The 20505-nt window shown below is 40.7% G+C and overlaps 1 protein-coding gene across 6 annotated transcripts in view; it reads right to left on the bottom strand.

The window, feature by feature from the left end:
• SEMA6A (semaphorin 6A) overlaps positions 1–20298 on the bottom strand; it is a 142935-nt gene extending 122637 nt beyond the window's left edge. For 4 of the 6 annotated variants that reach the window (XM_072031600.1, XM_038171431.2, XM_072031598.1 and 1 more), the window contains exon 1: positions 18115–18253. The gene's annotated coding sequence lies outside the window, so the exon portion shown is untranslated. Of the gene's footprint in view, positions 1–18030; positions 18254–19636 lie in introns of those variants that run through there. The other 2 variants (XM_027446583.3, XM_038171432.2) reach the window with 2 other exon arrangements.
• Between the last annotated feature and the right edge of the window lie 207 nt (positions 20299–20505).

Here is a 20505-nt window from a genome sequence, read left to right as displayed (position 1 = left end):
ACCCCAGGGTACATCATCATACCTTCTGGTCCTTCTGGAACAGGAAAAAAGGTGATAATGGACGCAGATTACACTGTTTTAAATTTTTTTTTATTATTATTATTTTTTTAAATACTCATTCCAATCCAAAGATGGGCTGATTCCACAGCCCATCTTCCCCAGTTCCAAATGTCCACAGAGATTCTGCATAAACAAGAGCTACAATACAAGATCTGGTTAAAGGAAAGACCTGTACTGCCTATTCTTGCAAGTAAAAAGTACAGATCTGTGGCCTGCACTTTGGAAACATGCTGCACCTTCAATTGCCACTGATTTCACAAGGAAATGTTGAATATTAAGCAACTCTAAGAGTCATGACACCTTCCTTAATCCTCCATAAATGCAAATGAAGGTAAACCATAAGAGCAAACCCTTAGTGAAAATAAAACATAAAAATCTCTTTATTTGCAATACTGTGAAAATCATCACATGCATCTCTAGTGAAACATTTCTTTTATCATTAGCCTTCATTATTAAGCAAAATAATAAAACTGATAGCTCTGTAGCCTTTCTCCTAAAAATACAGTATGGGTAATCAATATTACATCTCTTCATAACCCTATGTAGAAAAGATCTTTTTTCCATTTTGAAAGAAAAAATGGAACTAAGACAATGTATTTAGTGGCTAGCCTAAAACCATCTATGTCTATAACTGAAGGAATCAGAATGAAAATAACTTTACCCAGAGTTCTTTACCTGCCAGTCCAGCACTCCTATGTACAATACATAAGTAGGTCTCTGATAATTAATTCAGATTCCTTTTCTACATAATCCTACAAAGAAAATTATTTAGCCATATTTCCATTTTACTTTATGATGTCTAGATCAGTTCTCATGCATGCTGAATATTAATGCACTAACAAGAAAAAATCAGAGAGATCATCCTTTACAACATACATCTATCCTTCAACACCTTTCCAAAGTACAAATTTTAATGTCTGCAGACTTTCATAATCTTTAACACAGTCTTTTCCTAATGCCAGTTTCTAAACCTTTAATCTTCTCATTCAGAAGACACAAGCATAAGCAGAACTTGTTTCTGTTTAATCAATTCAACTGAAATGAACCTCCAGCCTGACAGTCACCCCAAAATCAAGACTGGAAATTATTGTGGAAAGGTTATACAGAGATGCAGTCTCTCAGTTGTTACTTGATACTAGTTGACTGGCAGTCCTTTAGTTCATGAGTTTGAAATTAGCGCTGTGAAGTAACTGAGTGAAATCACTAATGGTGACATCATTCTGCTGCATGAGTGAAAACTACCATGTCACAAAATTGACATATGGTTATTCTAACTTTTCCTATATTATTTTGTTGACCCAGCCATGACAAAGAACAAGTGGCAACACTTTTGTTCAGATTGCATACAAACAGTCCTCAAGAAACCCTTTGGCCAAACAGCAGACAAGGCCCATATCTGGAGCTGTTCACACCTTTGTTGGTACTGGAATTGTCATACTGGCTATCAAGACCACAAGCCCACCTACAGGACCATCCACCTTTAGCAACAGTAATAAACAAACCTCCAGAGAAAAGCCATGATTAGCAGATGCATTACTGAATGCTTGTACCACTTCACTTTTAAACTGTCTTATTGCTTCATACCACTTTGCATGCTTTTATGAATATCAAAATTTAATGCTGTAGCTAGCTAAAAACTATCTTCAGAAGTAGATAGAGAAGGGAAGGGAGAAAAAACAGACAAACAAAAAAAAAAAACCACAACAACATAGCTAATTCCAAATTGTAAATCTCAGAATGATCCAGCCTAGATTTGTTAGGTGTATTAATGCTTTCCATTCCAATACCCATGTAAGTCATACAACTAGGAGGCAAAAAAAAAAAAAAAAAAAGTTTTATCCTTGGCAAATGTACTCATAGATAGGAAAATTCTTCATTTGTTGGGTGAAAAGGCAACATTTTATTTTATTTTATTTTATTTTATTTTATTTTATTTTATTTTATTTTATTTTATTTTATTTTATTTTATTTTTTTCTTCCTGTAAGAAATTGGCAGCTCCCTGAAGCTGTTTAAGAAGACTGAAATGGTTAGTAATCTTGAGGAAGAATTAGGAAATAAAGTGCAAGTAAGGTGGCTATTTAACATGTGACTGCCATTCATCATGGATGTCACTGAACATGTGTGGCATATACAAAAGCATTAACAAATGCCACAAAAGAACTTTCTGAGATGACTTTTTTTTCTTCTTCTTCTTCTAAATAGCATGTTTGGTCTTGGTTCAGCTTTACTCTTTTTTTTTTTTTTTTATTTTTAAATTGTCGCATTATCTGGCTTAGAAAGAACAAAACTGTATTTTTAAAACTTCATTTCAATGTTGATAAAGTATAATACACACTCAGCAACTGCTTACCAAATCCCTTCCCTCAGGACCACCCTGAAACTCTAAACAAGTCAAAAGGGCCACACTGAGAATAAATATCAAAGGCATTGCCAACTTTGTTTTTTTATTTAATTAGCAGACAAGCTCATTAGCAGGGAGCTGTATAGCAGCACACTACGCCTGCAGCCGCTGCTCACGTCACGAACTGCAGAGAAGCAGGCTGTAGCCACACATGCTGGAAGCTGCAGAAGAGCGGTAGGACTTGGGGTAGCTGGAGTTAGGGGTGGCAATCCTCCTAGCCGAGCTAAAATTCTGCATTGTACTGGCCCTTCAATTAAAACTCAGCACCTTCAGGGGAAAATCAAACCACAGAAACACAGGGGCACAGGGCATATCCCCAACTTCTTGAACCATGGCTGCCTTCTGTGTGCTGGAGGAGCAGGTGGGGACTGGCTTCTCAGCATTCAAACAGTACCTTTTTCCACAGGGCACCACACTGCAAAGAAACCAACTCAGATATGAGTTAAAACCCAACACTACTAGAAAATATATGTGTGCACGTGGTTTAATTTACTGTGCAGCAATGGCAGTCCACTTCTGGGTTCAAGCAGTCTGACACCAAGCAGTGTCATTCACAATTAAGTTAGATTTTAGTACTTGTGTGATATGGAGCCAGCAATACTCACAGAATGTCCTAGGAATTGAAAAGACAGTTTGTCTGAACTAAAGGCAGCTCATTGCAGCCTATCCAAGTAGGAGTGCATCTGTCTGATTATTACTAGGACAGTCAGACACTTTTTAGCTTAAGATAAAAGCAAAATCTTCATTTAAAATAATTTGAGTATTTCTTCAACTCTCTTCTGTTGAAAAAAAAAATAATCAGGGGATTGAGGAGTCACAGCTGTTGCTAATAAAATTTATTTAAAAGAATAATGTGAAACAGTGTGTTTGTGAAGCTTCATAATCACAGCAGAATTAAATCATTTTTACAAAGCATTTATTTGAAAAGTTCTGTACACAGACTCTGGATATGGCAAAGAATATTCCCTCAGTCTAGGTTTGATTTCATTCCTGGAAACCGCTATAAAAATCTCGCTCACTCACAGCAGGGTTCTTTATTTACACTCAGTTTTAGTTTTAAGACCTGTGACAAATACCAGATTGCTCATGTCCACCGCAAAGCAGACGGAGCAGCCGCACATACTGCCCTGTCTCCTGGTGTTACCCAGCCACCACGCTGTGCCTTGCTGCCTCTGCCTTGCTGCAGAGCCGCGTGCTCGGCAGGGTTTTCCTCTGCAGCCATCCAGGTCTTGAGCTGGAGAACAGGCAGCACAGGCATATGGGCACATCACCATTTACAGCAAATACACGACATCATGCCTTAAAGCGATGATCCTTGCCGTGATGTTCATCTTGGGCATCAAAGGTAAGTCCTGCAAGGCTCTGGGGGGCCTACTGCCTGCAGAGCCACCAGCTTCTCCCTCTTCTGGTCCACTGACAAAAGCCCTCTCTTGGAAAACACAGAACACCTTTATCTATTTATCTATTTATTTATTAAAAAAGAAAGTGTGATATATCAAAATCTAACTTTAGGGAGCTCAACCTCTGTGCCCACCTATTCTTTCACTATCCTGCCCAAGCTGCAGACAATTTTCACAAACAGTACCAGGTGCAGGATTTGTTTTTGTTTTACTTTAAAGGAAGTTTTATTATATCACTGGAAACTGGACAAAAGCCACAAACTTGTTTCACACAGCCAACCAGCCAGCTGCACAGGGTAATGCCAATGCCCTTCCCACGTGCCGCAGCCATGTAAACTCACCATTGTCCCAGCAGCAAGAAATTCATATAGCCCTTAGTAACTTCCTTCAGAACACATGTACTGTAAGGACTCCTTCCTCCTCTTTACCCAAGAGTTAGACTACAACAAAATTGCTGCATACTAATCTCACAGAGAGGCCCACAACTAGAGAGAGAAGCCCACCACTAGAGAGGCTTGGCAATGATAGAAATTCTCTTTTCTCTACCAAAGCTTGTAAGAGAAGTCAAAGGAATCATGTGAGATTTCCTAGCACCAGGAGAAGAGCATGAGGACAGAGGAGGGTCCTGTCTGTTTTTTTTTCCCTCCACCTACCAAGCTCTATACAAAAGATGAAGAAATAAGACAGAGAGAAAAACTATGTCGCTTTCTCCTCTCCTGTGCCATACATTTTTCTCATAAGCATCCTATATACTCTTGACAGGGACTTAACTCCTCTGTTTCTACAAATCTTCCTCCACTCAGTCCTGAGCTTGTTACATTCCTTGCTCCCCATAGCCATTTTTCCATAAAACTTACTCTGCATATCTGTATTTGTCCCTCCACTTGCATAGTAGTTGGGATCAATCATGACCACAATTGTTCCACAGACAAATCTACTCTTAATTTACAGGCTTATGGGTTTCTGGTTGTCTTACTCATTATGTTATCTTTTCACTGATAAGGTTTTAGAGAGATTACATATACTGAAAACACAGATATGCCTCCATAAATTTAACTCCAACGTGATTGGGAAGAACCAATCAAAAACATCTCTCTTTTTATTAAAATATTTTGAGTGAAGCATTAGTCAAAAAAAACATAGTCAAGACAGTGATACCTGGGCCATCTTAGCTGTTTTGCTATGGGGAAAAAAATCAATTTTCTGGAAATTATTCATAGCTTTCTGGCAATCTCAAGCTTGCAGAGCAGGCATGAGTTTGACATATAAAGTTTTCCAAGTATTATTAACACTTCAAAGACACCACAAATATTGATGTGGATAAATTCTGCATTACTTATTCTCCTCCAACATATCCTTCAGCAGGACAACACAGCTTTCCATCCTTTAACCTGTGGAGTTAATGTAGAAAATATGCACTAGGTATGAAGCACTCAGTCCAGGAAGTGGATTTCATTTAAAGTGATAAAAAGTAAGGATTTTTCTGCAGTTAGGGGAAACATATTATCCTTAGTTTTCCATTTAGTCTTGCATGTTCAGACAAATGTTTAATCTATTTATATCTTACACTATAATATAAAGGTATGACGGAGTTCAAGGCAGAGAATGACATTAGTGACTTTAAGATGTCCTATAGTTTTTTAAGCCAAAGCCACAGCCAAAGTCAGCATCCTTGTTTCACATCTATCGATGTCAGTAGAAATACTGCATATACTCCTAGGATAACCACAGGTTCCATCAAAAGCGTGTAACAATGTCTTTTGTGTCCAATCTATTCCTTAAAAGGTGATCTGATAGTTAAAGTGAATTGTCTTGTCATTCAGTTGGCTCCTCTGCTCTTCCTAACTGCATCACACAGCCAAGAAAACACCTTTCCTTGTTTGAATCTGTGAGACCTGAATGGTGGAGCTGGAGACGGCAGAGTACCTGCAGAGCGAGGGCTCTCAGAAAGAAGGCTTGATGATAGAACATATTCTTAATCTTTTCTCATCTTGTGCTGGTTCCACTGAAAATCCAATATCCTCTCCAACATACAACCTCCCTATTTTCCAGGTTGTTCAGGGGGTATTGAGATGCTGTGGGACAAACGCTAGAGTCTGTGGTGCATACTGAGAAGAACTATATGCTTGCAGTCTTTCTTAAAAAGTGAGACCTGATTAGATGAGACCAAAGAACTTAGGGCCGCCTTTGGGCACACACCTTTCTTCTACACACAATGCCAGTTGCTCAACAGCAGTTTTCCACCCAAAGCTTTGTTGGAATTATAGAAACATAGCATCACTTAGGTTGGAAATGATCTGTAGCCTTACTGAATCATGACCGAGGCATGGATTGAGCATTGGGCAAAGGTGTGAACGTGGCTAAGAGGAAAGGAGTTTTTTTTTTTTTTTTTTTAAGTCATCCAGCCATACAGCCACTGCAGCATGCAAATGAAAACATGTCACCTTTTCTAAATGGTCTTCTACTGCTGGAGCAGTGCCCAGGAGAGAATATTTGGCAGAGCAGATTCGGTAGCAGCACAAGGTTAAAACCACAAGGGAAGTCAACAGACCCCAAATAACCACAAGCTTCTACTGATTTCTGTCTGCGTGATCAACATATCACACAGGAGTGAGAGCAGAATTACTCCAAAATATATAAAATTCACTCTGTGGGTATCCTGCTTTGAAGTCAAATAAAACATGTGAATCCCTCCAAGTTATATTTGTCAAGACTTGAGTGCTTGGGATTGATGCCAAATGTCATTGCAAGATGACAAAAGAATCACTTCTATAATCTGTGTTTTACCTGTTCTAGACCTATATATATATATATATATATATATATATATTTTTTTTTTTAATAAAAAAAGGCAAATGACTTCTGAAAGATGCTGTGTCTTGGCAAGACAGAAATAAACTGGTTTAAAGCCAGGACTGAGTTCACTTGGAACTGACCTGCGGAAAAATCTAAATCCAAACATGCACAGTTTTCCTCAAGAAGTTAAAAAAAAATAATTGGAAAATTAAAAAGTAAAATGGCCTTAGATATTTGGATCAAACCAATTTTTATCCATTTCAAATGTAATTTAGGAATCAAAGAATTATACAAATTACTTTTTCTTTATTCTTCTAAACACTGGCACAACATACATCTGCTGCAGTTTGTTCTTTGTCCTGCAAAAATTTCTTTTATATTTCTAAATTCTAGAAGCTCTTTAAACATTAGAGTATATAATACCCTTTTAAGCTACATAAAATATACTTCATATGAGTATGGGGAAGTGCTAGGACTACTGCCAGAAACTGTTTAATAGCTTGGAGCAAACTTTACCATCCTGTTTGAACAGCAGGAGAGAAAAAAAACAAAACAAAACAAAAAAAACTTTGAAGGAGATGAAACCTCCTTTTATATTTCCCTCTCCCAGAAAAAACAACAACAACAAACAAATAAACAAACAAAACACAACTAATTTGTCTTGACATTATCCGTGCTTTTTGCTGCCCTTCTCTGACTATTAAAAAAATAAGCAAAAAGATGACAAAATCTCAAGACAGACCAAGTGAATATTTAGCCAGGACACCATTTTGCAAATATGCACAGCCACAGTTTTAGGTCAGCACAAATTATATTATTTTATGTTCAACTGGTTGCACTCGTATAACTTGATTGTCTTATCACTCATGTAGGGCTGACAGATTCTGTAGCCAGAATCATGCAACCACTGAGACTAAACTTGAATTTATTTACTGTAAAAGCAGAGCTGAGACATGAAAACTGAAAGAATCTTTTTAGCAATTCCTTGTGTAGGCAGCACACCTTGCTTTAATCAAGTGCATTATGGCCTTTACTCATGGCTGTGAACTGCCTCCTGGATCTTTTCTGCTGATCAGTTTGGCTAACCCACTTCCAAAAGTCTCTGTGTCTGCACAAGAAACCTGAAAACTATATTGCTTCTTACGCTGTAAACAGCAAGACAACAGACATAAAAATTCATTCCCTTTGAAGAGTATGGCTTGTGTCCATCATTTCCTGTTCGATGTTTTTCACTACCCTAGTTATCATCTGGATGCCTGAAGTGTCTGCACTGAGATTTTAAAACACAAGAGGGCAGGCTACATGCAAAGTAAAAAGCACAGTATTTTCCTACTAGTTTTCACCATGTAGATAGTCCAGTTGAACAAACTGTAGGAAAAATACAAGCATTTCTCACTTTCAGCATAAAAACATGTGGCCAATCTCTGCTCCCATTTCTTTAGACAGTATGCTATTAGTTACAGCTTTGTCCCTGGATTTAGAATATGTGTAAAAAGGTGAAAGGTCTTTTCTTCTGGAAACCTAGAGCAATGACTAAGGCCACCATATGACAGCAAGAAAAGTTACTTGCCCACTTCCAGGTTTAGACATGCAATCTAAGGAAAACGGAGTGAATTCTCTCTAAGTAAGTTCTACCCATTGAAATCTTTAATACTTACTCCTCTTTGTGTAAGTGGGTTTTGTTCATTCTTCCACAAGTTTTTTTTTTTTAAAGGCAGACAGTTGTTACAGCAGGTGATCATAGGGTGGTTGTCTAGATGAAAGTAACACAGCTGTTAAGCAACATTACAGCCTGGCAACTTACATGTTCTCTGGTGTTTTGTTTTGGAAAAAAAATAAATAATCCAGTACTAGACTCTTTAAAGCTAAAATATCAATTCAACATATAGATGCCATTATATTCTGCAGAACCATTTATTCTTTATGGTTTTAATATTAACAGGATCATGAGGTGATTTCTTTCCAAAAATTTAAATTTCTGGAATTAACAACTACTTAAATCAAAAAGAGTTATGTCACTAATATGAATGAGGTAGCCTTTCTAGACAAGTCCAGTTCCTGGTGACATAAATACAGAGAGAGACTTAAGCAAAACTGTGACCTCATTTTTCTGTTTGATGTTAACAGATCAAAAGTCAGGTCCTGCTAACCCATATTTTTTTGCCTTGACCCAGCCCCTCTACATATACTTATGCAAGTAATATAATTGCTTCTGATGACGTACTCATGTAAGCTAAAGTGATTTGTTTGTACAGAGTTTTACAGCAGGAAATCCAAATATTCATATTTTGGGAGCACAACGCAAAGGATGAGGTCAGGATTAGTCCTCCTAAAAACAAAACAAAAAAAAATCCACCTATGCATCCACATAGGTATTCCGTATTTTGAGAAATTCTCTGACTGTAACAACAATGAATTCTTTCATCTGTTTTAAACTAAAACCGATTACTGACCATTTATGAAAAAAAAAGAAGTCTGAAGAACTGATTTGCTATTCAAGGTAAATCAATGCAAGCATTCTTACAGATACGTTCTCTGACATTAGCAGTCATTACACAGTCCACATTTTCCACTTTTCGCTACATCACCAGCATTTAGTTGCAGCAATACGTTACCAGAAAAGTCCAAGCTGAACCACCTCATTCACTCACACAACACTTGAGTTGGGTGCTACTTGTGTGGTTTTTTTTTGTTGTTTTGTTCTTTCTTTTTTTTTTTTTTTTTTTTTTGCAAGTGATGTCACCTCCAGGATTTCAGCTACATATGATAGTTTATGACATAAGCACAGATGAACACAAATGAAAACAAATGGCCAAAAATATAAAAGGTGAGATGAAAAGGAATTGGAATTCATATGTTAGAGAATTTATTCTATTAGACGCTGCTTTTCAATAGTGTATTTTTTTTTTTCTCTCTCCCTACTGGTAGATTCTTTAACACTCTTATGTAGAAAAGAAAACACTAGGAAAACGAAGAAAAATGTTCTGACAAATCAAAACTGCATTATTCTCACATTCAGCCAGTCAGTCAGTAGCCTTCATCTCACACCTTCAGGCTATTAGCTCCAGGTTGGATAAATACGCCTTTTGGACTACACATGCTGTTGAACAGGAACAGGATTTTATTTATTTATTTATTTATTTTTTATCTTGGGAAAGGAAGTGTTCTGGCAGTATCTCTAGGTCTTATGCTTAGAACAGGATAAAGCAAAAAAGACGACACCACCCTACAACATACGCGTCTCGTGACGGAATTAATCAGTGTATCTGAACATGCTGAACTTCCCTACAACAGAATTAAAAGGAAACACCTTGCAGATAAAAATGAAAAAGTATAGTAGCTCATGCAAAAATCTTTCCTCTTCCCACGACAGCTCTTTAAAGGATTCAATCCTTAATTTCTTTGAAAAGAAAAATATTTTCCTATTTAAATTCAAAAGTAATTTTAGTAGGTAAGAAAAAAAATGCATCCCAAAGAATCACTAGAAAATTGCTTTTTTTTTTTCTTCTTTGCACAAACTGAAGTGACTCTCCTCCCTAATCCTTCTCCAACAAGAAAAAAATTGTGCCCAATATATTTCTAGAACAGAATATCTCACTGGATGGACACAGTTCTTAAAAAATATGTCATATATTCACTTCCCTATAACAGATGACAGCAAATTTTTAAAATCAATTTTACTTAGGTCATTTCTCATACAGATGGTTAAGATCAATATTTGCAACTGCAAAAACTGAGCATTTCTAATTAATAAGAACAAATTACTCAGAAGTGGAATAGGTTGAACACTCATAAGTTTATACACATAGTACCAAACTCAGTTCATACACAAAATAAATTCAGAAGTTGATTTTGATGCATTATGTCATTCTTTCATTAAAAAGCTATGATGAAAAGCCATTACTATAAAGACTATGACCTGAGGTTCAATATTGCAGTTAAACAGCCTGCAATCCTCTCTATATAATAAAAATGGCATTTTGAATCAAATACCAGGCTGCATTGAGCCATGCTTGTGAATTACTACTCAAGACAGATAATCCCACAGGATTCAACCTCTGTGCTGCCAACAGATGATGGACACTGAACTGTACCCTGCACATTGGGCTAGGTACTGGGCAGTCCAGAAGATGAACTAGGGAGGACTTTCCTTTTTCCCATCCCTTCAAGAACACCCAGCCCAAGACTGAAAGCCCTAGTCTTTCAGGAATACTCAGGCATTAAGATGCTATTAAACACATGTAAGACTTGCAAAGGAAACTGATTAAAATTGCTAAACAAACAAACAAACAAGAAAACACACAGATATGATAAATACCTACTTTTCCAGTAATTATTATTTTCTTTCCTTGATGAGTCCAGTGTATTGCTACTAGAATTTAGTTGCTTGGGATGTAGAATAACTCTTACGAACAACTGTAAATAAAACTCATAGGACTACATTGAACTGTAAGTGGAGCAAGGGTTTGCTGCTGAGGTGTTCAGTAGAAACTCTGCTCTTCAACAGGAATGAGACTGGGCCTCTATACTGAGTAAACAATCAATTATCACTCATATCTAAATATCTTAGGATTAAAAATACAAATAAATAAAAATAACCAATCAATCTTCACTTAATGTTAAAGAAAGTACAAATGAACCTTAAGAGAATCGCTTAAATACATTTCTATACAGAGCAATTCTATGCCTAACCTGAAGCTAAGTGGAGTATGGTAAATCTTGAGGGGGAAAAAAAAACAACAACAATAAACAAACCAACTGAATTTGTACCTCTACAGCCTTTGACTTCTGATGTTTTTCAGTTTGTTTTGCATTTGATTCATTCATTTTGCATTCAGATTGCATTTGTTTTAATGCAATCACCAGATCCCTTCTAAACATAACTACAAAATGACCAGGGCATATTACTCTGCCCTATCAGACTGACAGTCTGATATATGTGTGCATTGTGTGTTTAACAGTAAAATAGTTTGGGATTCAATTCATGTAATATATGCATATACAACAGAGTATGCAAAAAGCAGACTGTAAAACAGGAATTTGCATACTATGTGAAAGAGTATGCGACTGCAAATACAGATTTTCTGTACATCCACCAGCAAACAAAGCTTTATCATCTTTAAAATTTTTGTGAAAGTTTTGAACTTAAAATCTGTTCAGTTGATAGGAGTCCTGAGGGTGGATTACGAATAATAAGCACATGTTCTCAACCTGCTTGTTGATGTCACTTGAAAAATTGACAAGACTCAGTAGTAAAGTACCAGACTGAAGCTTTAAAACTCATCTTTGAATACAAACTAACCATTTGAAAGTTTAAAAAGTGGCTAATTTTCCAGATTAGTTCCAATTATACTGAATTCTTTAAGCTAAACTGCACAGCTTTTAACATGATTCTTAGCTTGATGTGAATTTTCAAGGCTTTTTTTTCTGAACAGAAAATACGTATTAAGCTTATCTGTGCAAGAACTAAATTGCTTTATTAAAACTAGCAGGAAATCACTTAATTCTGGAGACATTGTAATGTAAAGTGCAGGAGAAATTGGATTTAAATTTCTGCTAAACAACATGGCTTATTCCTGCTCACATGGAAGTGATGAATTTTTTATGGCTTTATGGAGAAAGGGCCATGATTTACTTAGTGAAAGACATTTGTGCATTATTTTATATAATATGTAGCAGATAAAACAAAACATAAAAAATATGTAGCATGAAAAAGTCAGTCTTCCAGCTACTTTTTCTTTTTTCTTTTTTTTTTCCTTTTTACTAGATCTATTTACTACTTTACCACTTTCCTCATTTGTCAAGAAAAACTACTCCTTACTACTAACAGCTTTGCATTTCAAAAAGTATTCATGTTTTAATGCAAAATTTGTGAACAGATATTGAAACATAATTTAAAAAAAAATACAGCCAATATCAACACAATGCTGAAAGAACACTAGTAGCAAAAGTTTATTTCCCTTTTGCTACTTTGTAATTCAAGCTGTTCTGCGGCTAACAGAAGAGTATTTATTGTAATTTTATTAAATTTAAGGTAACAATGGTAATGCAGTCACAAACTTGATGTCATTTTTTATGTAGCTAGGGTAAAAGAGAATATAAAACAAATTACCTGGATTGCTTAGGAAACCCTAACTCCCCTAATTTACTCAACCATTTGTCAGCAGAACTAATGAAAAGCCTTTCTTGCTCTTGAAGTGGATAAAGGTAGCCATTAGTCTCTGAAGTATACAATTTGACCAGAAAGACAAAACAAAAAGCAAATCTTGGGAGTAAATATCAGCTGGATGTTCACATAACAAGGTCCAGAGAGACATATCCAGAAGTTTCCTCTTTTAATCCAACTCTGAATAATGCTGGATGCTGTTCTCTGTTCCTTCAGAGCGCTACCACTGCCAAAATAACTGCAAGGCTTGCAAGTCCGAGTATATCTCAAGCCTTTCCCAAGGCACCCCAACACTATCTGAGGCCTGAAACTATGGCAACCGAATAAGAAAGCAGCTCCCATGATTAATAGATGAAGATCCCAGCGACAGTGCCTAGCTAGGCCATAATTCAGGAATGCAAAAGGAATTAGCATAGAATCCACCTCAATCTACCAATAAAAAGTAAATTTTGAAAGGCATCAACAAAACAGTATTATTTTTCTTCTAAAAGGAAATATTCTACAGAACTAGAAACTGTTCAAATTCTCATTAACATTTCAATGAATGGCTGCCTTGAGTGCAAGTGCAAGTAATGGATAAACGTTCACTAACAATGGTGAAGGAACCAACACGGCAGATTTCCCATTTGAGTATCAAAGTCTTATGTAAAAATACTCAATATGCAGAACACCTGAATGAAGCCAAGCAGCTGGAGATAAGAAAGTAGAAATAATGTTTGCTGCAGTCAGGAATATATTTGGACACAGATTTTTCCCATTGTGTTGGGGATTCATATAAGAGAGTACTTTTTCCATCTGCTGAACTGGAACATCCTACCATATCTATTATATACTCTATGCATTTTCATTACTAGAAGGCCCCATGAGTCTGTCAGGGTCATTGCAAAATTGATGAGAGGTTAGAAATACCTTTTTTAAGCACATAATCAAACTTCCACTGTTATCTCCAGTAAAAATGTCACCATTATAGTCCCCATCCACTAGATGATTTCAGACTAAAGTGAAATGATACAATAGAGTTAATTTCTCTCCACTTTTATAAACATTAAGATTTCACTAAAGGTGATTGGCTACAGAGATCATAGAAGCACAGGAATGCTTTCTCAGCCCTTATCACTGACCCTACAGCCATGGCACAACTTTACATACAAAATGTGTGGGAGAAGGAGCTAAAGGCTTCCTGTGTGGAGACAGCACACATGCAATACTATGCATCTGCCCCCAGAAGCTCTTCAGCACAGCATGAATGTTGTAAAAGTGTATTTCTGTGAAAAGTTCCTCATTAGCAGTTCTGTCAGTAGCTAAAAAAAAAATTTTAAAAATGGCATGGGGTAGTCCATGACATGTGAATTTCAAGTATCTGTTATAAATACTCTATATAGAAATGCCTATTATTAACAATACTTTTAAAGGAAAGGTCATCACTGAATGCAGTGAATTACCATATGTCTTCACTCTAGAGATACAGCAACTGGCAGTTCTGTTAATAGCTGGTTTATCTACTTCATTTTACATCTCTATTTCATCCACTACAGAAACACTTTGGGGATTGGGGAAAAATTCCTTCCATATAGAAATGTCTCTGTATTCACAGAGTAAAGTATACCATTCCTTATCACTGATAAATAACTGCAGTTCCGCACTGGGAAAGAGTTAACTACCAGGAGGTTTTTGCCAGTGAATTATGAGCTAATTCATGGATTTTTTTCCCCTCATTTTCTCCTTCCTTTTTTGAAGCCTATTTTTTTTTTTTTAAAGTGCCTTTTTCAAACTTTCAAACTATAGTAGAGCTTAACTTAGACTTCAGAGGACATAAGTCTGGCAGCCTCATATACCTTTGTCTAGTGTATGAAAGCTGATAATATGATTTATTTTTTTTTTTTGGCAGGCATAGATCTCTCATCCCATTTCCAATCTTCTGTGGCCCCACTACTAACTGTTAGCAGCTTTTGAAAGTCTGAAGTGACAAAAACAACAAATACATCTATGTATATCTTTTAATAAACCATTCCTAAGACTTTCTGAATATCCTGGTGCACACCTGCCTTTTTTTTTTCTTCATTCCCATATCATGAAGAATTTTGAATCCTTTCATATCTCCCAGCTTCTAAAATAGGATAACCGAGGTAGCAGCTTGGGAACTCCAGAAGACATGCAGGACATGCAATATGTGTAATTATGACACAGTAGGTGGCACTCTTCCCTTTAAATCCTAAAGCAGTGTCTTTGAGCTTTTCTGCCATACTTGCCATGTCAAGATCCAAAACCAAAGCCTTGTTTGCTGTGGACAATTAAAGATGCCTTAACATGTATGAATGTAAACATTCAGTTATTTCCACAGCCAGAATTAATGGATTAGTTGTCTCAGAAGACAGCAGATAAAGAAAATAAAGGCATACAAACTCTGGTCTGTCAGGTTTGCACGTGAACTGGGGAGGTTCATTTCTGCCTTCAGAAGCTCTACAGACATCCACATTGTTCCTTACTCAAGTGATTGATGTGACAGGCCCAAAATAAAAATATTCCTATGGAGAGGTTTTGTTCTCAGGCAATGAGTTTCCCCTCAGCTGCTTGTTTCTGACTTTCAACACTGTTCCTGGCTGCTGTATGTTGTTGGAGCCGGACTCCAATACTGGCTATATCTTATTTTTAACATGATCTCTGTGTATTCCTCACCCATCACAGGGTAGTCCTGACCACAGTATTAACAATGATAAAATGCTGAAATGGTCACCAGCAGAAAACATCACTTATTCTTCTCTTTCTTCTGTTTCCCTGTCAAGGCAAAGTTTGTCACAATTTGCTGTAGGTCTGAATCAAATGCTCCTTGCTCCAGAAGACTCAGACCTAGGTTTGACTTAACACTGAAGGTAGATCCAGAGCAAATGGACTTGCACCACAGTTTCAGGTCCTCATCAAGTACTGATTCCCACCAGAGAACAGGAGAAACCAAAACGTGAAGAAATGGCCCTGAGTAATATTTCAGCAACTGCTTGTATTCTCATCCAATTACTCAGGCAAGCAAGGCTTAGCTGTGTGAGTAAAGCTTACATGGGTGAGTAAGACTGGTAAGGACAAGGGATAAAGATGTACCACCTTAATAAATGAATAGTAGTAGGTAAAATACTACAGCATCTGTATCAAATTAGGTTACCAAAAACTTCTGTTTTAGTAAAGTTCAACTTTTCTCTATCACATGCTCTGCTTAATAGTGTAGAATGTTATTTTCCAGAATTTACACTGTTGTTTGTTTTCAGCACTCTGGTATAGTGCATGGGAATCAGATACTATATACAAAGCATTTGTTTGGGAAGTATAACAATGTGTTCTTGCAAACAAGTTGGATGTGAGGCATATATTAGCTCAGGTCAATTTAATCCGAAAACATTTTATGTCTCCCCTGCTGTAAACCATGTGAACTCTTTTCATGTGTATTTATGTATGGCTCTTCAAAACAAGATGACAAATTTCCCCTTCCCTTCACAAAACATGCACAAGCAAGTTCACAATCACCTACTTCCTTTTTAATGCAAACAGTTCTATTCTGGATTTATCACAGGTCATTAATTTGATTTTTCCTTTTTTCTTCTCCCCTCCAACCCTTCCCCTGTCCGTCCCCCCCCCCTTCAAAAAAAAACAAAAAAAAAAATAGTGAGGGTAATTCCTTATCCTTAAACTGACCTACCTACCTCTTTCTTCACTCTCAAACAGCAGAAACTGTTCTCCTCAACTTACAAACATTAAAGAGGGGACTAAGGCTAATATTCACTTCCACCTTCAAGTAGCTGAAGATGTTAGTCTTGTTTCTCGTAGATGTTACTGCCCAACAGTTTTTTTGGTTCAAGAGGTACAAGCTTATTTGACAAGGCTGGTTTTGCCATTAGAAGTAAGAATAATAGTTTTAGACTAATTGAGAATACACAGAACATCTGTGACCATACAATTCATTTTCCTTCAGAATACTTAACCGCGCTTCAAGCATTTGATTCCTACTACAGGAAGAGCAAATGTAGCAATTATACTTTATGGTATTAATTACTATTTTAAAATTCATTTTGCATTCACACAGAAACCTCATGTGAGCATTCTGCTGCTGAGCTAAACTTGCATGAAAGCCAGAGATTTCATACAATGAAGAGTAGTGGTGAACTGTGATCAACATTTTCGTGCATAAGAAATTGTTTGGCTTTAAAGAGAGTTAGTGTATTTTCTGTTTGGAATATATCTTACGAGGAGCTACCGCATTAAAAACAGGATCCTTTTAGACAAAATTATACCCTAGACAGTGAAACGCTTTGGCAACTGTACTTTTCTAAGAGTGACGAACCTTCCCGATCTTACTGAAGCTAGTATTTCCTTTCAAACACGTATGAGGCAATTCCGTGAAGAAAAGGGTTTGCTGGAGTAGACCCAATTTTCTTCACAATACACTAGATTAGTCTCATAAAAAAAAAAAAAAAAAAAAAAAAAAAAAAAAACCACCAGAGAAGTTAACTGGAGCAAGATCATTTTGCTTTTTTGGTCTAAAATCAAATAGCAAAGGAAGCCCCGAACGTGATAACAGTTGTATAAATCTTACTCTCAGAGAGGTGCCACTGACTCCTCAAAACCTCCACAAGTTCTGCAATTAAAAGAGCCTGACTCTGCCGGTCGTTGATGCCAAAGGATTTACCCGCCAAGTAAGCTTACTGGCACAAGAATACCTCACTGAATTACATACACATTCAATGAATGCAAACCAAACGCGGTCATTGAAATAATTTTTTCAAAGACAGAGTAGCTTGAGGCATGGTTTTCTCCGCTATTTTTGAGGTTAGCTTAATAATTAATACGGGTGCTGGAGGACAAGAAGCAAAAGTTAGCCGAATCTGTGTCAAACGATGAGCTACTGCACGCAGCCCTGTGTCAGAAAATGGTTGTGGAGATTCATTATTTACAACACCTGCAATCCGCGTGTGCCCCTTTGTAGGATCAAGCGTTCACCTTGCAGAGTCAGGAATCAGCGCCTGTTAAAATTTATTGCAGAGCTGACTACAGCCTCTACCTCTGCAGGTCTATTAGTGAAAAAAAAAAAAAATAAATAAAAAAAAATAAAAATCCGAGTACAGAAACTAAAGCCCCGTGCTGCAAAGGCGCTGGCGGAAGCGCGCTGGTTTACAAACTTCGAAAGCAGCGATTAGCTCAGGAGAGGAAAAGGAGAACAAACCTCCCTCCGACGAAGCGGCCAAGGTTAGGGAAGGCAGAGCCACCCTCCCGAGGAAAACCCAGCGGCTGCCGCCTCGCGACTCACCCCGGGAAGAGCCAGGCAGGACCGAGTCGGTGGCGGCGGGCAGAAGAGCATCTCCGCTGCAGCTGACCGGGCTCCAGGCTCAGCCCCGCTTCTCCGCCAGCCCCCCTCCCGCTCGCCGCCCGGAGCCACTCCCGGGAGACTCCTCCCTGAGCAGGAAGGGCGGTGGGACGGCCGAGCCCTCTCAAGGAGCAGGTAGTTTCTTCACGCGTGGAGGAGACGCAAACTTTCCGCCGCCCACCCCGTCGGCGGACACCGGGGCGGCGCTGACCCTTCGCCGCCCCCCCGAGGGACGCCCCCCGACAGCAGCAGCAGCGGCGCCCAAAGAGGGGGGGATCAGTGGGCTCCCAACGAGCCTCGCCCTCAGAGGGGAGCTGAGCCCTGCCCGTGCGTGGACGGGGCGGGGGGCGAAGCCCACCCCTCGTCGCCCACCTCGGCACCGGCGGGTCTCCGGCGGGGGCGATGCGCCGTGTCGCTCCCCCCAGGCCGGGCGGCAGCTCCTTTGTGCCAGCCGTCCCGGTGCTTCCCCCTTAGAAAAACTTTCTCCGCCGCTCCCCGGTTCTCCCCCCGGGAGGAAGAGGGGGGGGACAGACAGCAGGCGAGAGGACCAAGGAGCGGCAGGGGAAGGGCGGAGGGCGAGGAGCGGGGCTTGCCCCGCGGAGGAGCGGCTGACAGAGACTTCGGCCCGCGGGAGAGACGAGAAGAGAGGAGAGGAGAGGCTGGCAGCACCCCGGGGAAGGGGGCGGGGATGGACCCTGCCCCGGAGCCACCCTTCTCCCCCAAGCGGCGCCCGGGCAGCCCCTGCCGGCGGTGGAGGGGGCCGGGAGATGGAGGCCAGCGGCGAGGGGAGCCCGCGGCCTCAGCCCATGCTCGCGAACAAAGCCCTCGGCAGCACCAGGGGAAAACCGAAGTTTCCTGGGTTGTCGGCCTCTTCCCCCCACCCCAGCACGCAGCCCCAGCCCGACAATTAATAACGCTAATAATAAATAAAACCGAGGCACGCCGCCGAAGCCCAACTACCCCGCACCGATGAGATGTGCGCGGGGTTACGCCTCTGCGCGGAGCGCCTGCACCGTGCCTCTAACAAAGAGCCCACCTCCCCCCGGCCCCCCACAGCCCCCCGGCCGGCGAGCAGGGCTCGGGGCTGGCAGCCGGGGTATGCGGAGGGGAGTCCGGGCACCGCGCATGCAAGCCGTGCCAGCGGGGCCGGGACGGACGCTAGCACGGTAAGCAGCCGTGGTGGGAGGGTGGGGGAAGAGGAAAAAGAAGAGAGGAAAAAAAAAAAAAAAAAAGAGAGAGAGAAGAAAAGGGAAGCCACGAGATGCCTGGAAAGTGGCAGCGGCGAGCGCAGTGTGTGCACTTGCAGGCGGCTCTCCTCCTCCTCCCCTCGGCGTCGCGATCGCTGCCGAGGCAGAAGGCAGCCGCCGGCCTCGCACCCCGCACTGCTCCCGGGGCGAGCCCTGAGCCTTCCTCTCCCCGCGACCCCAAAACGTCGGATACGGACGCGGACAGGGGAGTACTGTACCTTGTCGGTGCATGTATCTAGGCAGCTAGAGGACAGAACTAGCTGATGTAGTGTCCCATTTAGTAATCCATTTAAGGGGATCTCTCTGGGAAACTGGAGCCACTCTCTCCTTTGCAATCCTTTGTCATTACTACATGTGTGCTTCGCGGGGGACGGGCGGAGTATTTAGTATTTCTACTTTCTGAATTGCAAATGCAATTTGTTCATTTCCAATGATGGGCGAAAAGAGGGGAGAGAACGGGGAAAAATAATAATAATAATAATAAAAAAGCGTTAGCAACTCCTCTCCAAACCCAAATTCCACTACGGTTCCACTCCAGCAAGTCCCCTTCAGCCGTGCCGCGGGAGGTAAGTCATTTCGGGGTCTCGTCCTGCTCCCTTTCTACCAAAAGCGCTCCCCGGCGCGAAGGCTGCTTCAACTCCGGGGCCGGCGGCGCCCGCCAGGAAAGCGCGGTGGCTCCTAGCCCCGGGCTGCCGGGCATGGGGCTGGGGGCGCCGGCTGCTTGCCGCTGCGCTGCGCTGCGCTGCTCCGCCCGGCTCCGACTCCGGCTCCGGCTGACTCCGGCTCCGGCTCCTGCTCCCAGCTCCCGCTCCCGGCCCCCCGCTCCCTGCCCCTGGGACGCGGCTCCGCCGGCGGAGGCGGAGACAAAGCCCGGACTGGATCGCGCAGGGCGGGAGCGCCCCGCCCGGCCCCGCCCCGGCCCCGCCTCCTCCCCGCCCGGCCCCCGCCGCCTCCCTGCGCCGCGATCGTTCCGCGCCCCCCGCGGCCGCCTCCCGGCGCCGTGGCCCCGGGGCTGGCGGGAGCGGGGCGGTCCCGTGGAAGCCCGCAGGGCCGAAACAGCGGCCCCGTCCTCCGGATCGCGGCGGGG

Source organism: Anas platyrhynchos, chromosome Z, assembly GCF_047663525.1.
Source record: "Anas platyrhynchos isolate ZD024472 breed Pekin duck chromosome Z, IASCAAS_PekinDuck_T2T, whole genome shotgun sequence".
Lineage (NCBI taxonomy): Eukaryota > Metazoa > Chordata > Aves > Anseriformes > Anatidae > Anas > Anas platyrhynchos.
This window is presented reverse-complemented; position numbering and strand designations above follow the sequence as displayed.